This window comes from Cydia fagiglandana, chromosome 16, assembly GCF_963556715.1.
Source record: "Cydia fagiglandana chromosome 16, ilCydFagi1.1, whole genome shotgun sequence".
Taxonomy (NCBI): Eukaryota; Metazoa; Arthropoda; class Insecta; order Lepidoptera; family Tortricidae; genus Cydia; species Cydia fagiglandana.
This window is the reverse complement of record NC_085947.1, coordinates 17,993,564-18,014,251: the sequence shown is the minus strand read 5'-3', so window position 1 is coordinate 18,014,251 and position 20,688 is coordinate 17,993,564. Positions and strand designations below refer to the sequence as shown.

Below are 20,688 nucleotides of genomic sequence, written 5' to 3'. Positions count from 1 at the left end.
TAATAGGTATGTATGGCGTACCGAACTATTTGGATAGGTACTTTGGATGCTACCTACTATATTATGATGCTGATCGTACTTTAAGAATAGTTTGATTCCCGGTTCGTAGTAAGAATAAAAAAATATATTTGGATACATTTTTAACTACCAATCTTTCACACAGTCATAACGCACGCACGCACGAAAAGGTTGAAACAAATAAATATTCTTTTTAGTTACCTATTTCTTTTTCTGCATTTTTCTGGCTCATCGGGTATAGAGTTGCCACAGTACATAGTATAGTTACGACAGGTTAGAAATATTTGAATCGATGCTTGAATAATGTCTTGGTTTTGTGTTCTTCAAAACGCACACTACAACATAACTAAGAACGGTTAGGAAAATAATAACTTAAAATCCCCGTGACAAGTAATGATGAAAATACTGATAGAAATACTGATAAGTGTGTGGGGAGATTTAAGAATGTCATGACCTGACTGGACCAAACGTTGGAGCGGCATGAAATTTCATGTCATTGCTAATGATAGTGTCGGGGCCGTATTATATATTATGATATAGGTATTTATGTTTTAAGGTCAGTTACGGCCTGATAATCCTGATATTTGAGAACGTCACAAATTTGCTAAAGATACTTACGATATGGATCGAATATGTTAGTGTCAAAAGTGACGTTTTGTTTAATACTGACATATCCGTATCGTATTTTTAGCAAATTTTTGACGTACCTTAAAGTCCGAATCAGGCCGCTAGTCTGTAAACTCGCTTTGTACTTTGGCATAGGTAAGGAATGAGAAGAGAAAATTCGTACTTTCCTAAATAAATACATAAATCTTTGTTAACTTTTACCTGCCCGATTCGAACTTAAAGATACGTCAATTAATAGGTCTAGAAACGATATGGATTAGATGTGTCAAAAGTGACGTTTTTGTTTGAAGAAACGTCACATTTGACATTGACATGTCTAATCCATATCGTCATAGTAGACTGCTTCCCCTACGTACGTAAGGAAACTACGTAAACTGATCATTGATCATATTACTTATATAATTATCTGTTATTACCTTCACCTCATTATAATATCCATTCTGCATGGTGCACATTGCACTCGCTGCGCCCTCAAGGGTATGTTCTGACCGTTCCGACCGTTCCGTACGATCGGTAGGACAGGCAAAGACACAGTGTGTATGTTATACAGTAACTCAACTAAAGCTTTAAGAGTAATTCCTGGAAGGCTCTCTGAAATCTATCGATTAACAAACGGCTCGAATCGGAAAATGAATTAGATTTCTACTAGACTTCAACAAGTTATGATATGGATAACTAGCTGCTGCCCGCGACTTCGTCCGCGTGGATTTTGATGTTGGTCGCTTTTTTTTGTAATCGGCTATTGTGCCTTTCTAAGAAGTTTCAAAACCATTTGTAATGGATTCAAACTTTCAACCCCTTTTTACCCTGTTAGGGGATGAATTTTACAAAACGCTGAAATTACTTTTCCTATTTTCGAATAATATCCCTAAATACAAAAATTCAAGTCCCACACTCGAAAAAATGTTTTTTTTTTTTTTTTTATTATGCATGGGTTTACTCATGGCCACAGACTAGCCGAGGCGTAGACGTGGCCTACGATGGAGCGAGCTCGCCCAGAAGGTGCCTGTTCACTCTTGATTTGAAGGTTGCCGGGTTATAAGAGCACGGAAATATAGACGCCGGCAAGGAATTCCATTCCTTGGCAGTGCGCATAAGGAAAGCAGAAGCAAAGCGCTTAGTGCGAATTGGCGGAATATCTACCAAGTAAGGATGGAAACCGGCCGTGCGTCTAAAAGTCCGATGGTAGAATGGGGACGGTGGAATGAGCTCGTGTAGCGTTGATATCCATACAAACTTTCAACCCCTTTTTCACCACCTTAGAGGTTGAATTTTCAAAAACACTGAAATTAGTTTTCTTGTATTTTATTAATATATCTTTTTACGAAGTTTCAAATTCCTAGCTCAAAAGAAAACTAACCCCATGCAAACTTTCATCCCCTTTTTAACCCTGTTAGGGGATGAATTTTACAAAACGCTGAAATTACTTTTATTGTCATCTAATAATATCCCCAAATACAAAGATTTAAGTCCCGCGCTCGAAAAATTTTTTGATATCCATACAAACTTTTAACCCCTTTTTCACCACCTTGGGGGATGAATTTTCTAAAACGCTGAATTTAGTTTTCTTGTATTTGAATTTGATACTTTATTACAAAGTTTCAAGTTCCTAACTTAAAATAAAATTTGCACCCGAAGACGAACTTTCATCCCCTTTTTAACCCCCTTAGGGGTTGAATTTCCAAAAACGTTGCAACCACTTTTTTTGTAATCGGCTATTATGCCTTTCTACGAAGTTTCAAAGCATTTGTATTGGATTAAAATTTTCAACCCCTTTTTAACCCTGTTAGGGGATGAATTTTATAAAACGCTGAAATTACTTTTATTGTCTTCTAATAGTATCCCCAAATACAAAGATTCAAGTCCCGCGCTCGAAAAAATGTTTGATATCCATACAAACTTTCAACCCCTTTTTCACCACCTTAGGGGATGAATTTTCAAAAACGCTGAAATTAGTTTTCTTGTATTTTAATAATATATCTTTTTACGAAGTTTCAAATTCCTAGCTTAAAAGAAAACTTTAACCCCATACCAACTTTCATTCCCTTTTTAACCCCCTTAGGGGTTGAATTTCTCAAAATCGCTTCTTGTACACTTTATAAATGCAATCTGGTGTGCAAATTTCAACATTCTGGCTTTTGTAGTTTCGGCTCTACGTTGATGAATCAGTCAGTCAGTCAGTCAGGACACTTGCATTTATATTATAAAATAGATTTAAAGATATTTGTAAGATAGATATGTCAAATTTGACGTTTCCGCGATTCTGGAGGTCCTCTTGAACGATTTCGACAAGGTATTACTTAGATATCCAAGTCACATCTAGTCGATATCTAATGTAGATCTAGTTGATCTCTAAATCGTCTCTAGATCTTGTGATTATCTCGAAATCCGAATAGGCCTGAAAGCCTGTGTTGCGGATTAGAGGAATCCTGTAGCTGATTTGATTGTGTAAGCACTTGACGAATCCTGCGTTGCTAATCACGAACTATGAATGGGCTTGTTTTATTGTTAATTTAAATAATTAATGTATTAACCGATTCTTAAAATGTGTATACCTATACCTACGTAATAATCCGATATAATATACAAACATATGTATATGTATGTATGTGTATATGTATGTATTGTAAACATTGTACAATTGATTTATTATGTTTAACAGGATAGGATATCCATAGGTACTAAAAAAAACGCTTAATTTGTGCTTCATTTTAAAACAAGCCTCCGCCCTTTATACACGGAACAGTAATCCAAACCTTAACCTGAAAACCACAAATATTGAACAAAATAATTAAATATTGATTTGTTCCCTTACTCGAGTTACTGCCCTAAACTGTCGATGTACTGACTGTGTACATTATAGTGGGCAAGCGGAGCGGTTACTGACAGAGCCGCAGGCCATGCGGTCTCTATAGGGTTGATATCCCTATCAAGATGCAGATGCGTACATATACCTATGTACACATAATATGTAAACACAGCTACCAGAGTGTAGCTGTATACATGTTGCTCTGTTTTAGTCCCAAGCCTTGGTAATAAACGTTCCTAGTGAATTCAAACTTACGCGTATTATTTGCATGCAATTAATGTTCTGCCGCGAAAAGAAATACGTAAATAAATAGAGTTACACCAAGAAAAGTCTGCAGCGATTTTTATAGCCATCGCGGTACAAGTGTTATTTTTTACGTCATAATTTCGTATAAGTTTCCGCGGGCTATCAAAATCGCTGCAGACTTTTCTTGGTCTAACTACATATATAACAAACCACCACCAAAACGGTGAAAATATATACTACATATTATAATTATGATCTTACAGTAAACGGTCCTTCACATTTTCTCTTAATAAATGAGCTTTACTATTTAAGCTCCATTCAAACTTTCTTTAAATTCATTACAAAGCCCTGACTTTTCGCCCGATCCTTTCAGCGCCCTAATTAAATCAAAAGAAAAGACCGCAATGTTCTAATACCATCAAAACATCTTCCTTCTAATTTGCACCGATGGCTCGAACCTAATTGAATCTCCCTATTTCATCTCTTTCACTCGTATCTTTATTGGAATAAGAAAGAAAGGGGCAGAGAGTTGATTTTTGAGCTTGGCAGCATCGCCGCAGGCCCCCGCCAAGTTTTTAACTCAATCTATTACTGAGTTATCAAACAAAAAGGTTCACTGCATATAATTTGATCAATCCCGAATCGGTTGTTCTTCTTTGGGCTTTTTGACTTGAACTTGGATCAATAAGTCGTTAGGCAGAAAATAATAATAGTATATTTTTATATTTATATTATAAACAACCTAACTTAAGACGTCAAGAGGTCAAGGATATGGCTTATGAGAGGGAGAAATGGAAAATACTCCACCGACCTTTGGAAAACATATTTAACTTGTCAAAAAATAACCTCCTTAGGCCCACTTGCACCATCTCAATAACCCGGGGTTAAGCGGTTAAACTGTTAACTCAGTGTCAAATTGTACTGGTGATCATGGTAACTCCATGTTTCACCGGTTAACCCCAGATTAGTGGAATGGTACAAGTGGGCCTTATTCGTTAAACCTACCTACCATTTCAGCTTCAGCCACCACTGGATTTGGTTAAAAGGTTAGTTAGGTACCATATACTCGTACGTATAGGAACCTATTCTATATTTAAAAAAAATATTACAGTAAAACTTTTCAATCCCAAGTGCCATAATAATAATTAAAACACCTTTCTCATTTTTAACAATCCTAAACTTTTAATCCTTCTATGCCACTCTTCAACTTCGCTCCAACTACCAACAGAAAGCTCAAACATCCCAAGTTAAAGAAAAGCTTGTAAAAATGGTAGTTTTCGGAAAGTTGCAGAAGGAAAGTGGCTCGACCGCCGCGGGCGAGCGGCAAGACTGGCAAGTGGGAAGTTACTTGTGATCGCTGAAATCTTTTTGTCAGGAAATCGGGAAGTAAGTTTGGTGCAGGGATAGTTACCTATAGGTAAGATTTGTATGGTAGTATTTGCCCGCGACTTCTTCCGTGTAAAATTATGTGTACGTTCTCGAGATCACACTATAGCTTCAATTTCCATAACACAGTTTATCTAAATTGATACTATAACTATGAAAACATTAGAAGGCTCTTTGATAACATATCCGATACATAACGTATCCTTAGATAATTTTTGACGTATCAGGCCGTAATTCTGTTCTTACTAATTGACTATACATAAAGTGTAATGCCCCAGGATTTGCAGGCGCCCATCATAGGCAATGGAGCTTACCATCAGAAAGGCCGTATGCTTGTTTGCCACCGACATAGTATTAAGGGAACTTTAAGCGACGACAAAGCACGGCGCTCGGCGTGCAAATGCGAAATATCATGAGACAGTTTTTCATACTAGAGATGTCAACTCTCAGATAACAAATGTGTCCCATAAGCGCCAAGGCGGCGCAACCGTCGTGCACAGAGGGACCTATATCCTACCTACTCGTAGGGATTGCAAATCCGAATCTGTTTTACAAAATCCGGATTTTCGGATAATTTTCAGGCCGAAATCCGAACTTCGGATAAAATCCGGATTTTGGGAATGTTTTCTTGGTACCAGGAATAAATTAAAAAAAACGACTTTCTAATAAGAAATTAGTCTTTTTATTTACTGTAATAGTCTTATGCAATGGCGTAGCTAGGTGGGGGCGGCGGGGGCGGCCCGCCCCGGGTGTCACCCATTTAGGGGTGACACCCGACCGTGAACATCAGTAGTGTCATCTATAAAAATTCGTAAAACTGTGGCAGATTGCACAATCGCCATTAAGGAAATAATATACAACATGCCCAAGAAGAACCCGAGAGATTTTGACAGTGTGTTCCTGTCAGGAACTTCCTGATCAATATTTAAAGACTAAAATGTCCTATAAACTGTTTTGGAATTCGCCTAGTTTCAGAGTCCATGTACCACCACCCAGCTAACAAAAAAACCTTTTTGATTGTTACTTAGTGTAAAATGTTTTTTTAATGGCGATGTTGTTATTGTTTGTCGTGTGGTTGCCGGTTAAGAATAGCGCCAACCTATCTCCTCCTTGGGTGTCGTAAAAGCCGACTAAGGGATTATACTGTGACAGGTCTAAATAGAACCTTTGATCAGTCACAATATGTTACTTTCGCTGACCCTAACTGCGTAAAGGAGCGGCTCTCAGGGGTGCCTGGGGGTATGGTTGGTAGTACAGCGTAGCTAGCCACCAGCTAAGTCCGATGGACTCGCTAACAAATTACGGGTGTGGTCCTCCAACATAGTGGGGGTTGTGCGGCGGGTTAACACCCCTCCCACGGAAAAACTAATTCGTTATGAAACCGACACAAGAGAATATACGATCTGATCCCAAAACAAACGACAAATGGCATGGCATTAAGGATCTCCGATTAGCCTCGTGGAATGTGCGTTCTCTTTATAGGCCTGGCGCTCTGTACCAAGTAAACAGTGAGCTACTTAAATACAGAATAGATATAGCCGCCCTTCAAGAGGTCAGATGGCTAGGCCAGGGAGAATGCGATGTTGATAACAGTTCAATTTTGTTCTATAGTGGTGGTGACGCTGGACAACACAGATCTGGAACTGGTTTTATGGTAAAGAAAAACCTGGTCGGCAACGTGATTCGATTTGACGCAGTGTCCGATAGAATATGCGTCATCCGTATCAAAAGCAAATTTTGTAATATTTCAATTGTAAACGCGTATGCCCCTACGGAAGTATCCGAGGACGAAACGAAAGATGCTTTCTATGACCACCTGGAATCCGTCTACGACCAACTACCAAGCTTCGATGTCAAAATACTAGTAGGTGATTTCAATGCCAAAGTTGGACGTGAGGAAGCGTTTGTGCCTACGATTGGGAAGCATAGCAAACATGAAATTTCGAACAATAATGGTGTAAGACTCATAAGTTTTGCATCATCAAAGGCAATGGTCATCAAAAGCACTATGTTTCCTCATAAAGACATATACAAAGGCACCTGGAAGTCGCCCGACGGTCACACAGTTAACCAGATTGACCATGTTGTTATCGATGCTAGACACAAGAGCACCATACAAGATGTAAGAACTTTTAGAGGAGCAGACAGCGACCACTATTTAGTAGGTATTAAAATAAAAGCAAAGATTAGTTTAGAAAGAAAACAACGCATCCAAGGCAATAATAATATCAATATTGAAAATTTAAAGGATCCCAACATAAAAGAAAAGTTCCAATTGGAACTAACCAACAGATTCAAAGGACTGACAGTAGACGACGATATAGATAAAAACTGGGAGGTCATGAAAAACACAGTTAAAGAAGTTGGACTGAGAATACTTGGGAGAAAGGTAAAGAGCAGACGGAAGAAGTGGTAGAATGAGGAGTGTAAGAGAGTAACAGAAGACAGGCGACATTACAAACAACTGGCCGAACAGGATAGCCAATGGAAAATACACCATGAACAGCTACAGAAAGAGGCGAAACGGGTCATCAAAAGAGAGAAAAGAAAACATCTTGAGAACTTGGTCAGGGGTATGGAAGCTTTCATGAAAGCACAAGAGACCCGAAAATTTTTCCAAGAGGTGAGATCTTTCAGGAAGGGTTACCAACCCTCTACACAGATGCTCATTGATGATAGTGGGAACCTAGTAACATCACGTGATGAAATTGAAGGTATGTGGCGGGATTACTTCGAACGTCTGCTCAATTGTCCTCCTATAGAAGAGCAAGCCTCGCTAACAACAGACGACAATGACCTGCATGTAGAACCTCCTTCGTTCGTAGAGGTACACAGCGCTATCATTAGGCTAAAAAACAATAAAGCTCCAGGCATTGATGCATTGCCTTCCGAGGTCTGGAAGTATGGCGGAGGGGCTGCCCAATCCAAACTATATGAGCTAATTCTCAGAATCTGGGAGCTGGAACGACAGCCCCAGGAATGGAATACAGGTGTCATCTGCCCCGTGCACAAAAAAGGCTGTAGGAAGAAGTGCTCGAATTACCGAGGGATCGCTCTGCTGCCTACGGCGTACAAGGTTTTGTCGTATGTGCTATTAAAAAGGTTAAAACCGTACGCGGAAAGAATCCTAAGCGATTTTCAGTGTGGGTTCCGCAAGAATCGTAGCACAATCGACCAGATCTTCCTCCTCAAACAAATCATGGAGAAAAAATGGGAGTACGCTCAGAGCATCCATTCGTTATTTGTGGATTTCACAAAAGCATACGACAGCATTGACCGGGGCGCCCTGTATTCCATTTTGAGAAAGTTCCATATTCCCAAGAAACTTGTAGATATGATCCAAGTAGCCACTAGTAAAAGCCAAATGCGCGTTAGAGTTGGTAACGAGTTGACGGCTGCTTTCACGGTGAGTACCGGTCTGAAGCAAGGCGATGCCCTGTCCCCTATGCTTTTCAATTTGGTTCTGGAACATGTTGTTCGAAAACTACTCACGCTTGACATTGGAGTCGAACTGAATGGAAGGCATAGACTGATAGGGTACGCGGATGAACTAGCCTTGCTAGGGGAAAACCGAGAAGAGGTAGAAATATCGGCAAGTGTCTTGGAGCAAGAAGCAGCAAAAGTGGGTCTCAGAATCAACCATGATAAATCGGAATACCTCCACATGAAGCGGTACAGGGACAGTCGCACCCAAAGACAGAACCTACTTGTGGGTGAAAACACTTACAAAGGAGTGTCTAAGTTTAAATACCTTGGGTGCACTGTTACTGACACACATACAAGGGAGGACGAAACCAACATCCGAACTCAAAACGCCTTACGCTGCAGTGCTGCGCTCCATAAGGTTTTGGTGTCCAAGCTTCTCAGTAGACATACTAAGCTACGGATCTACAAGACCGTGATCCGCCCCATTCTGATGTATGGGTGTGAGGCTTGGACACTAACACTCAAGGAGGAGGACAGCCTTTTAGTCACAGAACGTAAGGTGTTAAGGAAGATTCTGGGACCCGTTAAAAGAGACGATGGCAGTTGGACGATCCGAAAGAATGCCGAGATAGAACATCTGATAGCCGAGCCGAACATAATAGGTGAGACCAAAGCGCATCGTCTCCGCTGGCCTGGCCATCTCGAAAGGATGGGTGAAGATCGGGCAGCCAAAAAGGCCTACTTGGGTCGACCAAATGGACGCCGTCCTGTTGGTCGTCCTAAATACCGTTGGGCAGATAGAGTGGAGGCAGATCTCCGTGAGCTCGGAGTCGGCGAAAGCTGGCGGGATACCGCTCTAGACCGATCAAAGTGGCGTGCTCTTGTGTTGGAGGCCAAGACTCATTTTGGGTCATCGCGCCAACCAAGTAAGTAGTAGTAAGTATGTTGTTATTGTTACTATGGGACCTAGTCCAAATATCCTTATTGATAGAATGTAAAAAAGTGACAAGCACACTTTGCAAAAACTAGGTTTCACAAAAAAAGTTTAAATTCTTTTTGAGTGATAGTTTTACAAATAAATAGAATTTATATTTTATCTACAAATACGTACCTACAAATAAATCGAAAAAAAAAATTTTTTTCGCGAAATTGACGTAATCTCTTTTAATATATTTTCCTTCTTTTAGCCTCGGAAATGCGTGGTTAAAATCTCCCGGGTTCCTCGTGGGCACCTGGTATGGAGCAATAATATGTTGGCGCCTTGTAGGGTATTTTATTCAGAAAGGTTTTTTTTATTATGTGATTATTTCTGTAATTGAGAAACCATGTCACTGTTTCTAATTGGGTGACTCTGGACTATTTGAAATCATTGCGATATGGGATTTTACAGAATCTCTTCCACATCTTGCACTTGGCAATAAAAGTTTTTAATTTCTTTTAACATAAATTATTTGTATATCTTTCACGGGACAATGATGACTCGGACCTTTGGGAGGCGTGCGCGGAGCACAAGCCAACACGTAGATGCCCTTTTATAGCCGGGTACTGACTGAGCGAGCAGCCTCGCGAGGCAGCCTCGTGAGGCAAATCCTCGGTCAGTCAGGACGTGCCTCGCCCGAGGCAAACGCATGTCCGGCCTCGGCCGAGCACGCCTCGGCCCGAGCCGAGCGTTGTCGGTTTTTTGTCCATGCTCAAAGGCACCTCAGTAAGTTTACTAAGTTTGCCGCGCTCACTCAAGATGGTTGTGTTTTGCCTCGCTTGTTCGCCGCATGTTAGCGCCATGGATAAAGAACAGTGCCTTAAAATGATACAACTATATGGTGAATATAGACGTTTATGGGATGCGAAATGTCCCGATTATACTAATAGAGGACTGGAGGGCTTATCGGTGCGCGGCAGCCTCGTGCAACAAATCCTACTGACCGAGGTTGCCTCGCGCGGCATTCGGCCGAGGCTGCCTCGCGGGGCTGCTTGCTCAGTCAGTACCCGGCTTTTGTTGCACGAGCCTGCCGCGCGCGGAAAAGCCAAGCCACGGTGACGCCTGAGCCAAACATCGAACACTCAGTTTAATGTGAAGTCACACAGACACCGCGCTTGTCATGAGGCTGTTCAAGGCCCAAGGCCAGTGAGTGAGCCAGGCAACCCCCCCTCTACCCGCTTGACGCGTATTTGCAGTAATCAGTACATTTTAACGGTACAAAAGGTAATTGTATAATAGTTTAACAAAAAATCCGAAAATTCGGATTTGGGTTGAAAAATCCGGATTTAGAAACGGATTGAAAAATTGGCGGATAATCCGGATTTTCGAAGTTCGAATAATCCGGATTGCAATCCCTACCTACTCGTTGCTCTCTTTTTCATACATTAAAGAATGACTCACGTTAGATCGGGCCGTGTCCGGGCCGAAGCTTCCGGAGCTTACTTTTCTATGACATGACAGGCGATCACGCGATGCTTTCCATACAAAACGATGCGCAAGAATCTCCGGCTCGGACACGCCCCGCGGTCTAATGTGTAGGACTGTAGGTACTGTAGGTAGCTACAAAATTTCTATGAAAAAAACCCGATAAATTTGTACGATTTTGAGATGTGCTTCTTGCCTCGTACAACTTAATTGTGGAATGAACTTCAAATCTTGAAGAAAAGAGCGTACTCCAATCTCTAATGCCGAAGATGCACTTTTCTGGTAGGTATTGCGGGTGTCCTTGGAGCATGTATTTGCTTACCTTCAGGCGATTCGTGTGTTTTTTGATATTATATAATAAAAAAATGTTTATTGCATGAGAATTGATTAAGACCCAGAAAATCTAGGTGGGTACAGGTACCTAATCTCGTCACCTAATTATCTTGAATTTAGCTACATAACGAAAATTCAATGGAGTACTCACAACAGACCTTTACTGGACGTAAAATACGAGTACATAAGCTTGATAACATTTGTATTTGAGCATCTTCCGAATATTCTCCCGTCGAGTTTCCGTCTGTCTGTCAGGCCGCAGCGATCGACTGGGAAATTCAATGAACATCAGTTTAGGTTGTTTGTACAATGTATCTAAGCAGACATGAATATAACTTGCTAAAGATTTTGCTGTATATTGGTACCTTTTATGGCTCCTCTACACGATGGGCCAGCGCCGGCCACTCCACGGGACGCAGCCATGCGGTAGAATGAGATAGCAATATCACTTGCTCCCTCTAACGCATAAATGCGTCCCTTGGAGTGGCCGGCGCTGGGCCATCGTGTGGAGGAGCCATTAAATGTAGAGTCCCTCGTGGCACAATACACGTGGGGTCATTTTTGAGCTCTTGTCAGATTTCTATAGGTAGTTATTCTACCTAGTTGCTTAAAGGATGACTCACGCTAGACCGGGCCGAGCCCGGGCCGGGGCGTCCAACATGTATTTTTAGGGTTCCGTACCTAAAGGGTAAAACGGGACCCTATTACTAAGACTTCGCTGTCCGTCCGTCCGTCCGTCCGTCTGTCCGTCTGTCACCAGGCTGTATCTCACGAACCGTGATAGCTAGACAGTTGAAATTTTCACAGATGATGTATTTCTGTTGCCGGTATAACAACAAATACTAAAAACAGAATAAAATAAAGAATTAAATAGGGCTCCCATACAACAAACGTGACAAAAGTTAAGCAACGTCGGGAGTGGTCAGTACTTGGATGGGTGACCGTTTTTTTTTTTGCTTTTTTTTTTGTTTTTTTTTTTTTGCATTATGGTACGGAACGGCGTGCGCGAGTCCGACTCGCACTTGCCCGGTTTTTTTTTATGACGGCTGATCGGTGATCGCGTGATGGTGCTTTAGAAAACGAAGCGCTGGAAGCTGCGGCCCGGCCCAGCCCGGTCTAGCATAAGTCATCCTTAAAAATCATGTAACCGGCTTTCTTTCTGCTTTTATAGACCGATTAGGCCCCGTAGACAACTTGCCAATCGCTAACGCTCCGTAGCGAACGAAACGCAACTGTCGCTGTCACACTTAATATGAAAGAGTGATAGAGAGACACATAGCGATTCGATAGCGAAGCGCAAGCGACCGTCACCTTGACTAGGCCGCCAGGGGGCTTAGCCAAGGTGACGATCATTAATAGAAAACGCTAATCAAAACTTAAACAATGGTCATATGACTTTTCGTAGCATCTGTGAACCCGATACATTATTTCTTTTCGTTTGGCGTTTGTACATGTGCGATTGTCACCTTGGCCAGGGCCCCAGATCATTGTCTAGACCATATAACACATCCTCGCCCGAGGGGCCCCTAAATGCACCCCCACTCGTGACGAATGAGCGGAGCCAATGACATGATTTATTCGCGGGGGACCAATTCGACGTGGTACAGGTGGTTGCAGAAGTGGTAGCACATTTTATTATTCTCTTTTTCGAGACTTAAACACTACACTAACAGCAGGTAAACTTTCAACCAGCAACCGGCTTTTTTTCCTCAGACCAGGCAAATCACGGTCTAGACACTCTAGACCATGTCACATCCTTGACCTAGGGGCCCCTAAATGCACTAACTCGTGACGAATGAGCGGAGCCAATGACATGGTTTATTCGCGGGGGACCAATTCGACGCGGTACAGGCGGTTGCAGAAGTAGTAGCACATTTTATTATTTTCTTTTTCGAAACTTAAACACTACACTTAACCAGCAGGTAAACTTTCAACCAGCAACCGGCTTTCTTTTTTTCTCAGACCAGGCAAATCACGGTCTAGACACTCTAGACCATGTCACATCCTTGCCCTAGGGGCCCCTAAATGCACTCCTACTCGTGACGAATGAGCATTGACATGATTTAGTCGCGGGGGACCAATTCGACGTGGTACAGGCAGTTGCAGAAGTGGTAGGAGGTTGTAGTCTTTTAATCTTGTTGCGTTGTTGTGGTCTTGTTGCTATTGTGTTGTTGTTTGTTGATGTGTAAATGCTGCATCTCATTGGAGGCACTCTTAAGTCGGCGGTAGAAACGGCTGATAGGCTCAAACACGCCAATTACTCCACCTTGGAAGTGGCGTATTACGATTTCGTACCGATCGCTGTGGAGAATGCTGGACCCTGGGGTAACGAGGCTCTGGAGCTTTTTAGGGAGATGGGCAGGCAAAGGTAATGATCCCCATTCTAGGTCTTGGACTTATAAGTTAGTACTTTCTTAATTACACTTATTTATTTATGCTCTGCTTGTATTTCTGTTTTCTTTTGTATTGTCTTCTTTTATTGACGTGTGCAATAAAGAGTATTTGCATTGTATTCTATTCAACCGACTCAAGAGCGTGAAGCACGCATTACGCCGACAAGAATAACTAATTATAGGTACCTACTATTTTAAGGACTTGTATCCCCGAATGTACAGCCGACCACGTATTGGTTTTGGAACAAAATGGCTGGACATGATTTTTGCACGCCTCGGTCTAAAATAATATTCTTAGTATTAGTATTTTAATTTACCGTGTCGCCACAAAATGAACTCCTTTGTTTTTTGTGTAAATGCCCCAGTATTCCCATACAATCATGATCATACATCGTTATCGCGGGAGCAAATACGATTTGACAATACTGAAAGATTATAAAAAACAGTCAAAAACAGAAATGACATTCGTATAGAGAAACGTTTATACCTACGACCTTAAAATGTATAATTATTTTATTGAATATCAATGCTATCTTACCTCCATACTTGACTTGATTGGTACTTAAAAAGATTACCTATTAGGTACGCAACCTTATCAGTCAATTTAGACATTTGTCAATCTTGACTGATCTTTATTTGTAACAACATAATCAAATAGAAGTTGCCTTTAAAATGCCTCGAAGGAAAATAACATGTGATGAATTTGTGGGGTTGTTTATACAGGATTATCCTGAGCTAGAGGCTCGCGATACAAATCTATTTTGCTCGAAGTGCAATATTAGTTTTTGTAAAACTAAATCTTCCGTGAAACGTCATTTTAACTCTGAAAGACACAGTTCTCTCAAAAAAGATTTTAGGTTGGAACTGACAAAATTTCTAGTAAGCTGTAACATACCGTGGTCTCAAATAGAGAACCCTGTATTTAAAAATTTCATTGAAGATTGTGTATCTGGAAAATTTGAAAAAACTGTTCAGGTCCCTTCAGAATGTTTGCTGAGGCAGACTTGCGTGAATGAATTATACGACAAAGAGATGGATATAATTAGAGACGAATTAAAAGACGCGTATATATATGTAAGTGTTGATGAAACCACAGATGCTATAGGTCGTCAAATCGCTAACGTTATAGTAGGTGCTATGCTTGAAGATGATGTTGGAACTCCACACGTGCTGTCAAGCAAATGTTTAAATGAAACGAACAATATCAGTATAACTAATACTGTAAAAAATGCCCTGGATGATTTGTGGGGCCCTGGTCACAATAAGCATGACAAGGTGTTGTTGTTATTGACTGATGGTGTGGGGTATATGTTGAAAGCTGGCAGAAATTTGAAAACACTTTTTCCGAACATTGTCCATGTTACATGTTTAGCCCATGCTCTTAACAGAGTTGCCGATCAAGTTCGTGTTCTTTTTCCAGAAGTTAACCTATTAATTTCAAATGTAAAGAAAGTATTTCGCAAATCTCCGAAAAGAGTAAAAGCATTAAGAGAAATGTTTAATGGAATTCCTTTGCCTCCAAACCCAACAATTATTCGCTGGGGAACATGGATCGAGGCTACCACTTACTACAACAAGTATTTTGATGAAATAAAAAGCGTTATAGACACATTTCGTAATTCAGACGCACAGTGCATCGTCAAAGCAAAAAAATCTTTACTCAGTGCAAAAGTTCGAAAAGATGTAAATTTCATAGCAAAGTATCTGCAAGTAATACCAGATGCTATAAATAAACTGCAGTGCCAAAATCTATCTCTTAGTGAAAGTTTGACCATAGTACAAAATACATACAAACATATATCCAAATTAATTTTGAATAAAGATGGAAAACAGATTTTAAAAAAGTTCAAAGTGGTTTTGCAGAAAAATGCCGGATATGAAGTTATGAAAAAAATGTGTGAACTGATATCGGAGAAGGAGATAGTACTAGATTCAACGATATATCTTTCTACATTTGATTACTTCCGTCGTTTTAAAAACGCACCCATTACAACAGTAGCAGTCGAAAGATCATTTAGCCAATTAAAATGGATATTTACTGCACGACGCCGCAGATTAAGAGTAGAAAACATAGAGAAAATTTATGTCGTATATTACGAAAATCACTTAAGATCAACAAAAATTAAATAATGTTGTACAAAATAAATCATGAATATTTATTTGATATGTCGATTCCGGGTCATTATTTACTAACAGAGTGTAAAGCAAGATTTATGAACATTATGCAACAAAAACTTCGTGCTATGTATGATGAACTTCTTGGAGGCTTATAATGTGTAGGCAGAAAGGTCTGTTTTTACTAAACGGGCAGTCTGTTTTACCACTTCTTTAATAAATTTATATTTGCTCCCGCGATAACGATGTATGATCATGATCCATGGTTATCCCATATCTAGGTAGTAGGTACTTATCAATTTATTTATTTATGCCATTTATAGTAGGTATAAATATGACATTATAAAAGAATTAAGACCCTGATGTTTTCTGATACCTAGATCTTTTTAGCCGACAGTGCGATGCAAAGGAGTGTTATGTGTTGTCCCTTTGTGGTACCAAGACCAAACGCGTGGGCCATCTTTGATGATTCTCAGCTATATCTATTGACTTGTCTCAATAGTCCAAGTATCACTAAAGACATGAATTAAAAATAAACAATCAGGCGTCAATCAGACGTTATATAGCTAGGAAAAGTAATCAATAAGCCTTATTACTTCTAGATAAGGTCTATCAGTGGTAGTTTAAGTGTTGTTAGTATAGCGGTGACGAAACGTCTATGAAGAAGGGCCCGTTGTGTGGATGCACGTGTGGGTGGAGCGAGTCCATTGCGGGATTCGTATCAGCCATATTTATATCCTGTTTTTACGTACTTGTGTACGTACTCAGTAGAAGAGCGTTTTCCAAAAAAAATTTACATTTCATGTCTTCAAAATATTGACCTCTAGAGTTCATTTTACTCAGAATAATTTGTACATTCACGCCTCATACATGAAAAAATTTTATAAGTATACCTACGTAAAAGTCAGACCATTTTTAAGGTATATCAAACTTACAGATGTGCATGTTGGGGAAAGTTTTCAAGGATAAAATCTCGAAAAATTCCAGAAAAAATGGTTGTCTGTAAAGTCGGTTTACGGACGATAATTTTGCGTGACAACGTCATAAGAAAACATTACCCTTACATTACGTAACGTTACCATGGAGATCTGTCCACAACGTTACCAAGAAGATCCGTCCACAACGCGACACTTTTTCGTGCACGCTACCGATGTTCATCGATTTATAAGACGTGAAAATATCACAGAAAACAAAGATAACTTTCATTTAGAAAATTAATAATTTCAATTGTCATTTATCTAATACTCTCCGACGACACGTCAGTGAAGTTGAATAAATTGTTCTCAAACTTATTAAAGCAGCAATGAAGAGAGTAACTCGTAAGTGGGTAATTGTATCGGGAGCGACTACGAGTAATTGCGCTCGCGCACCAGATGCGCACCAATCCTGTTGGTCTTGCGCAACTAGGGCAGATCTACACGGAGATGGTATTACCAGGGAGGGCCTAGCTAACATAACATTCACACACAACACATACAACACATACACATACGCATACATAAATACATAGATATTCGTTAATAAAAATCGTCAATCAAGTTTGGAATAGGTAGTGTTTGGAAATGATCACGTGTGGTAAAAACAATGAAATTATATCGCGATAGACCCGTTTGTGTTACGAGTATTAAATATGATCGCGTGACTTTTAGACAGATAGATAAACAATTTATTCATTTCCATAACATACATGGTAGATATTTAAAAGAAAGGTTCATTAAAACGAGGCATAACGAGGTCAGACTTTTCGTCCGCAACTGTCATCCTCACAAATTTTTACTTTTCAATTGACATTTGTCGATAAATAAGTAGTTGCCATCTAGGCTACGGCCGATTAATCAAATGTACAACATTCATTCTTCACACTTTATGAAATAACTATTAAACTTCACAAACACAATTTGCTAGACAAGTATCAAATATGCCTACTAAACACATTTATTGCGATTTTTTCATTTTCATATTTTAATCCCACTCGACATCCTGCCACTGGCACTATTGCTGCAATTGGCATACAGCCAAACCTAAGCTAAGTCAGCCAAAAAAACACTTCACTCCAGAACTGGCCGTGACATGTCGTCACTTTTGTTTTGCTCACATTCAATTCAGTTCAATATTTCATGCAAGCAACACAGAGGCTTTTTAAAACCATTTCAGACTATACCAGCAATGCTGCAGTAACGCAGCGCGACATTGCTGCCGTAAATGTCAAAAACCCAGGCGGCATTAATTGCGACAAAATTGCAACAATGTCGCGACGCATTACTACAGTAATGTAATGCTTATGTTTTTTTTTTTTTTCTTATGAATTCGTGTAAACTATAAATGAAATGAAATGACTTTATTTCAGGGAACTACGGTATTATGCGACCCCGCATTGTCAGGGAACCGGCTCGGCTGCGGAACCGCCGGAACTCGACACCCTTTGGTCAAAACTCCTCCTACTCTCCTCCTCCTCCTCAATACACTTTGAGGCGTATCCTTCGGTTATTAATCTGGACCTAATCCTCGGTTATGACTTTGAACTGGATTTTGTTATTGATACGATCAGTCAGTGGCAAAAATAACGTTTGTGGTGAAAAAATATCATTAGATCCAGTTTCGTGTAATAAAATCAATTAAGATTAATTAAGATCATTAAATTTATTTAGAAAACAAAAACTTAATTATACCAAATATAGCCACGCGCATAACTTATGTAATCAAGACGCAAGTCCTAGAGGTGTATCATCTCTATAAATATCTCCGCTAAAACTAATGCGTGACATTTAACAAATGGTGTGCCTTAGTAAAATTTTAATAGCCCCTTAACAAGCGTCAATGTATCCACGCGCAATAAAATATGTCGAATGCGCCATATATGTCGAGTCTATACGGTTGCACTTCTAATGAGGTATTTGTAGGGTTATTTACTAATTATGATGTGTCGATTGAATAAATGGTTAAACTAGATATACTGCCGTATTCGAACTTCAAGATATTCACAAGAGACGACACGTACTAGATCCATTTTCCATACGTTATAGTTTAGATATCAACTAGTTCTCTTTTGCAGCGCAATTCGGGCAACCAATGTCACTTTTACGTTAGAGTAAGATATCTATTAGATGTGAATTGGATCTCTAGTCATATCCTGTGGAAATCGTTCAAGAGTATCTCCAGGATCGCGCAAATGTCAAATTTGACAGGTTAGATCTTAAACATATCGTTATCGTATCTTGGTGATGTCTAAAAGATATCTAATAGACGTCTATTTCAAAATCCGAATCGGGCCCCGACTTTGTTGGTAACTGACGTCATTTAATATTTATTTTACAAGGGGTGAAACTTGTTGTTTACTCCCGCCTGCTAATATTGATAACAGAGCAAGCGAAATTACTATTTCATTTTTTTATTCGGGGTGTTGCTATTTCTACTCAAAATTATGAGCTTTTTTCTTCTAATGGGAGAAAAAAGAACCGGGCAAGTGCGAGTCGGACTCGCGCACGAAGGGTTCCGTACCATAAAGCAAAAAAAAAACGGAAAATAATGCAAAAAGAAAACGGTCACCCATCCAAGTACTGACCCACGCCCGACGTTGCTTAACTTTGGTCAAAAATCACGTTTACTGTATGGGAGCCCCACTTAAATCTTTATTTTATTCTGTTTTTAGTATTTGTTGTTATAGCGGCAACAGAAATACATCATCTGTGAAAATTTCAACTGTCTAGCTATCACGGTTCGTGAGATACAGCCTGATGACAGACGGACGGACGGACCCTTTGGGTACGGAACCTTAAAAAGTGTCCGATTCCGATCGTTTCCATAAATCGTTCACTTTCTTTCCACTATCGTCATACAAAGTCAATAAATAATTGTAGGTAACGGAATGGTAATAGTAATACATATAAAAATTGGGACACATTTTTTCTTTTAGGATCGAAAGAGCTCATGATTCTGAGGAGCAATAAGGTAAAAATATCAAAATTTTAACCTTAAATAATATTACCCCGTCGTCAGGCGTGGCTCACTCCGCGATTTCGCGCTTTGGTACTGGTAGCTAAAAGTACGTCCGTTTGACCCCAATTTTGGGGTTTGCCATAATACGCCTCGCGTCGCCGCTAGGTCGCTGTCGCCACCTAGCGGCCATATCTGTGCTGATCGTGACAGACGCGTTTTGTTAGAGAGTGAGTCTTCTGTACCTAGTACTATTATTTATTCTGTGCCGTTGTGCGAGTAATATATCGAAGAATATTAAAATTATATCTCTAAAATACGGTAAATTTTTAACACAATGTCATACTAAACCAAACCATAGAATCGTAATTACTCTAGGGGTATATTTATTTAGACACGTATTATATAACTTATTATTGCAATTTGAACTGTGCGCGACGCACGTAAAATATGTTTTGACATCAATTTAGTTTCTAAATTCGCCATCTAGTGCGATTATCCTGAAATACGGATAACTTCAGTTAGACTGCGCATAGTGAATTATTTTCGAAATTTAGTAATCACAACATAAGGCAGGGATACACTTTCACTTACTTATACATATTAGGTACCTACTTAAATTACCTATACCTCTCGCGTCGAATGATGCTACCTATGACAGTTTATTTTTATGTGAAGTAGGGGTAACGTTAAATGTTTTTAGTTTATTTTTTGAAGTTTAGCACATTATTAGAATCACGAGCTCTTTCGGTCCAAATAGGAGAAAAAAAGTATCCCAAAACCTCCGTACATTTTTTCGTTCCTTCTATTTCCATACAATCATAAAAAGTCTATTAAAAATAATAGCAAAATGAAAATAATAATCTTGGCATACTTCTCAATCTGCAACGAAAGTCTGGGTCTTGCTAATGTAGGTACTAAATTATTTTTGATTGTGACGGCTCGCCCTTCAATATATGACGTTATCTATAAAAAGGGACTTACTTGTCGATGGCGCT

The 20,688-nt window shown here is 39.8% G+C and overlaps 1 protein-coding gene across 1 annotated transcript in view; it reads right to left on the bottom strand.

The window, feature by feature from the left end:
- The window catches only part of LOC134672067 (protein VAC14 homolog), a 443,464-nt gene extending 433,471 nt beyond the window's left edge, over positions 1 to 9,993 (bottom strand). Inside the window, exon 1 of the mRNA XM_063529967.1 lies at positions 9,979 to 9,993. The gene's annotated coding sequence lies outside the window, so the exon portion shown is untranslated. The remainder of the gene's footprint in view (positions 1 to 9,978) is intronic.
- Between the last annotated feature and the right edge of the window lie 10,695 nt (positions 9,994 to 20,688).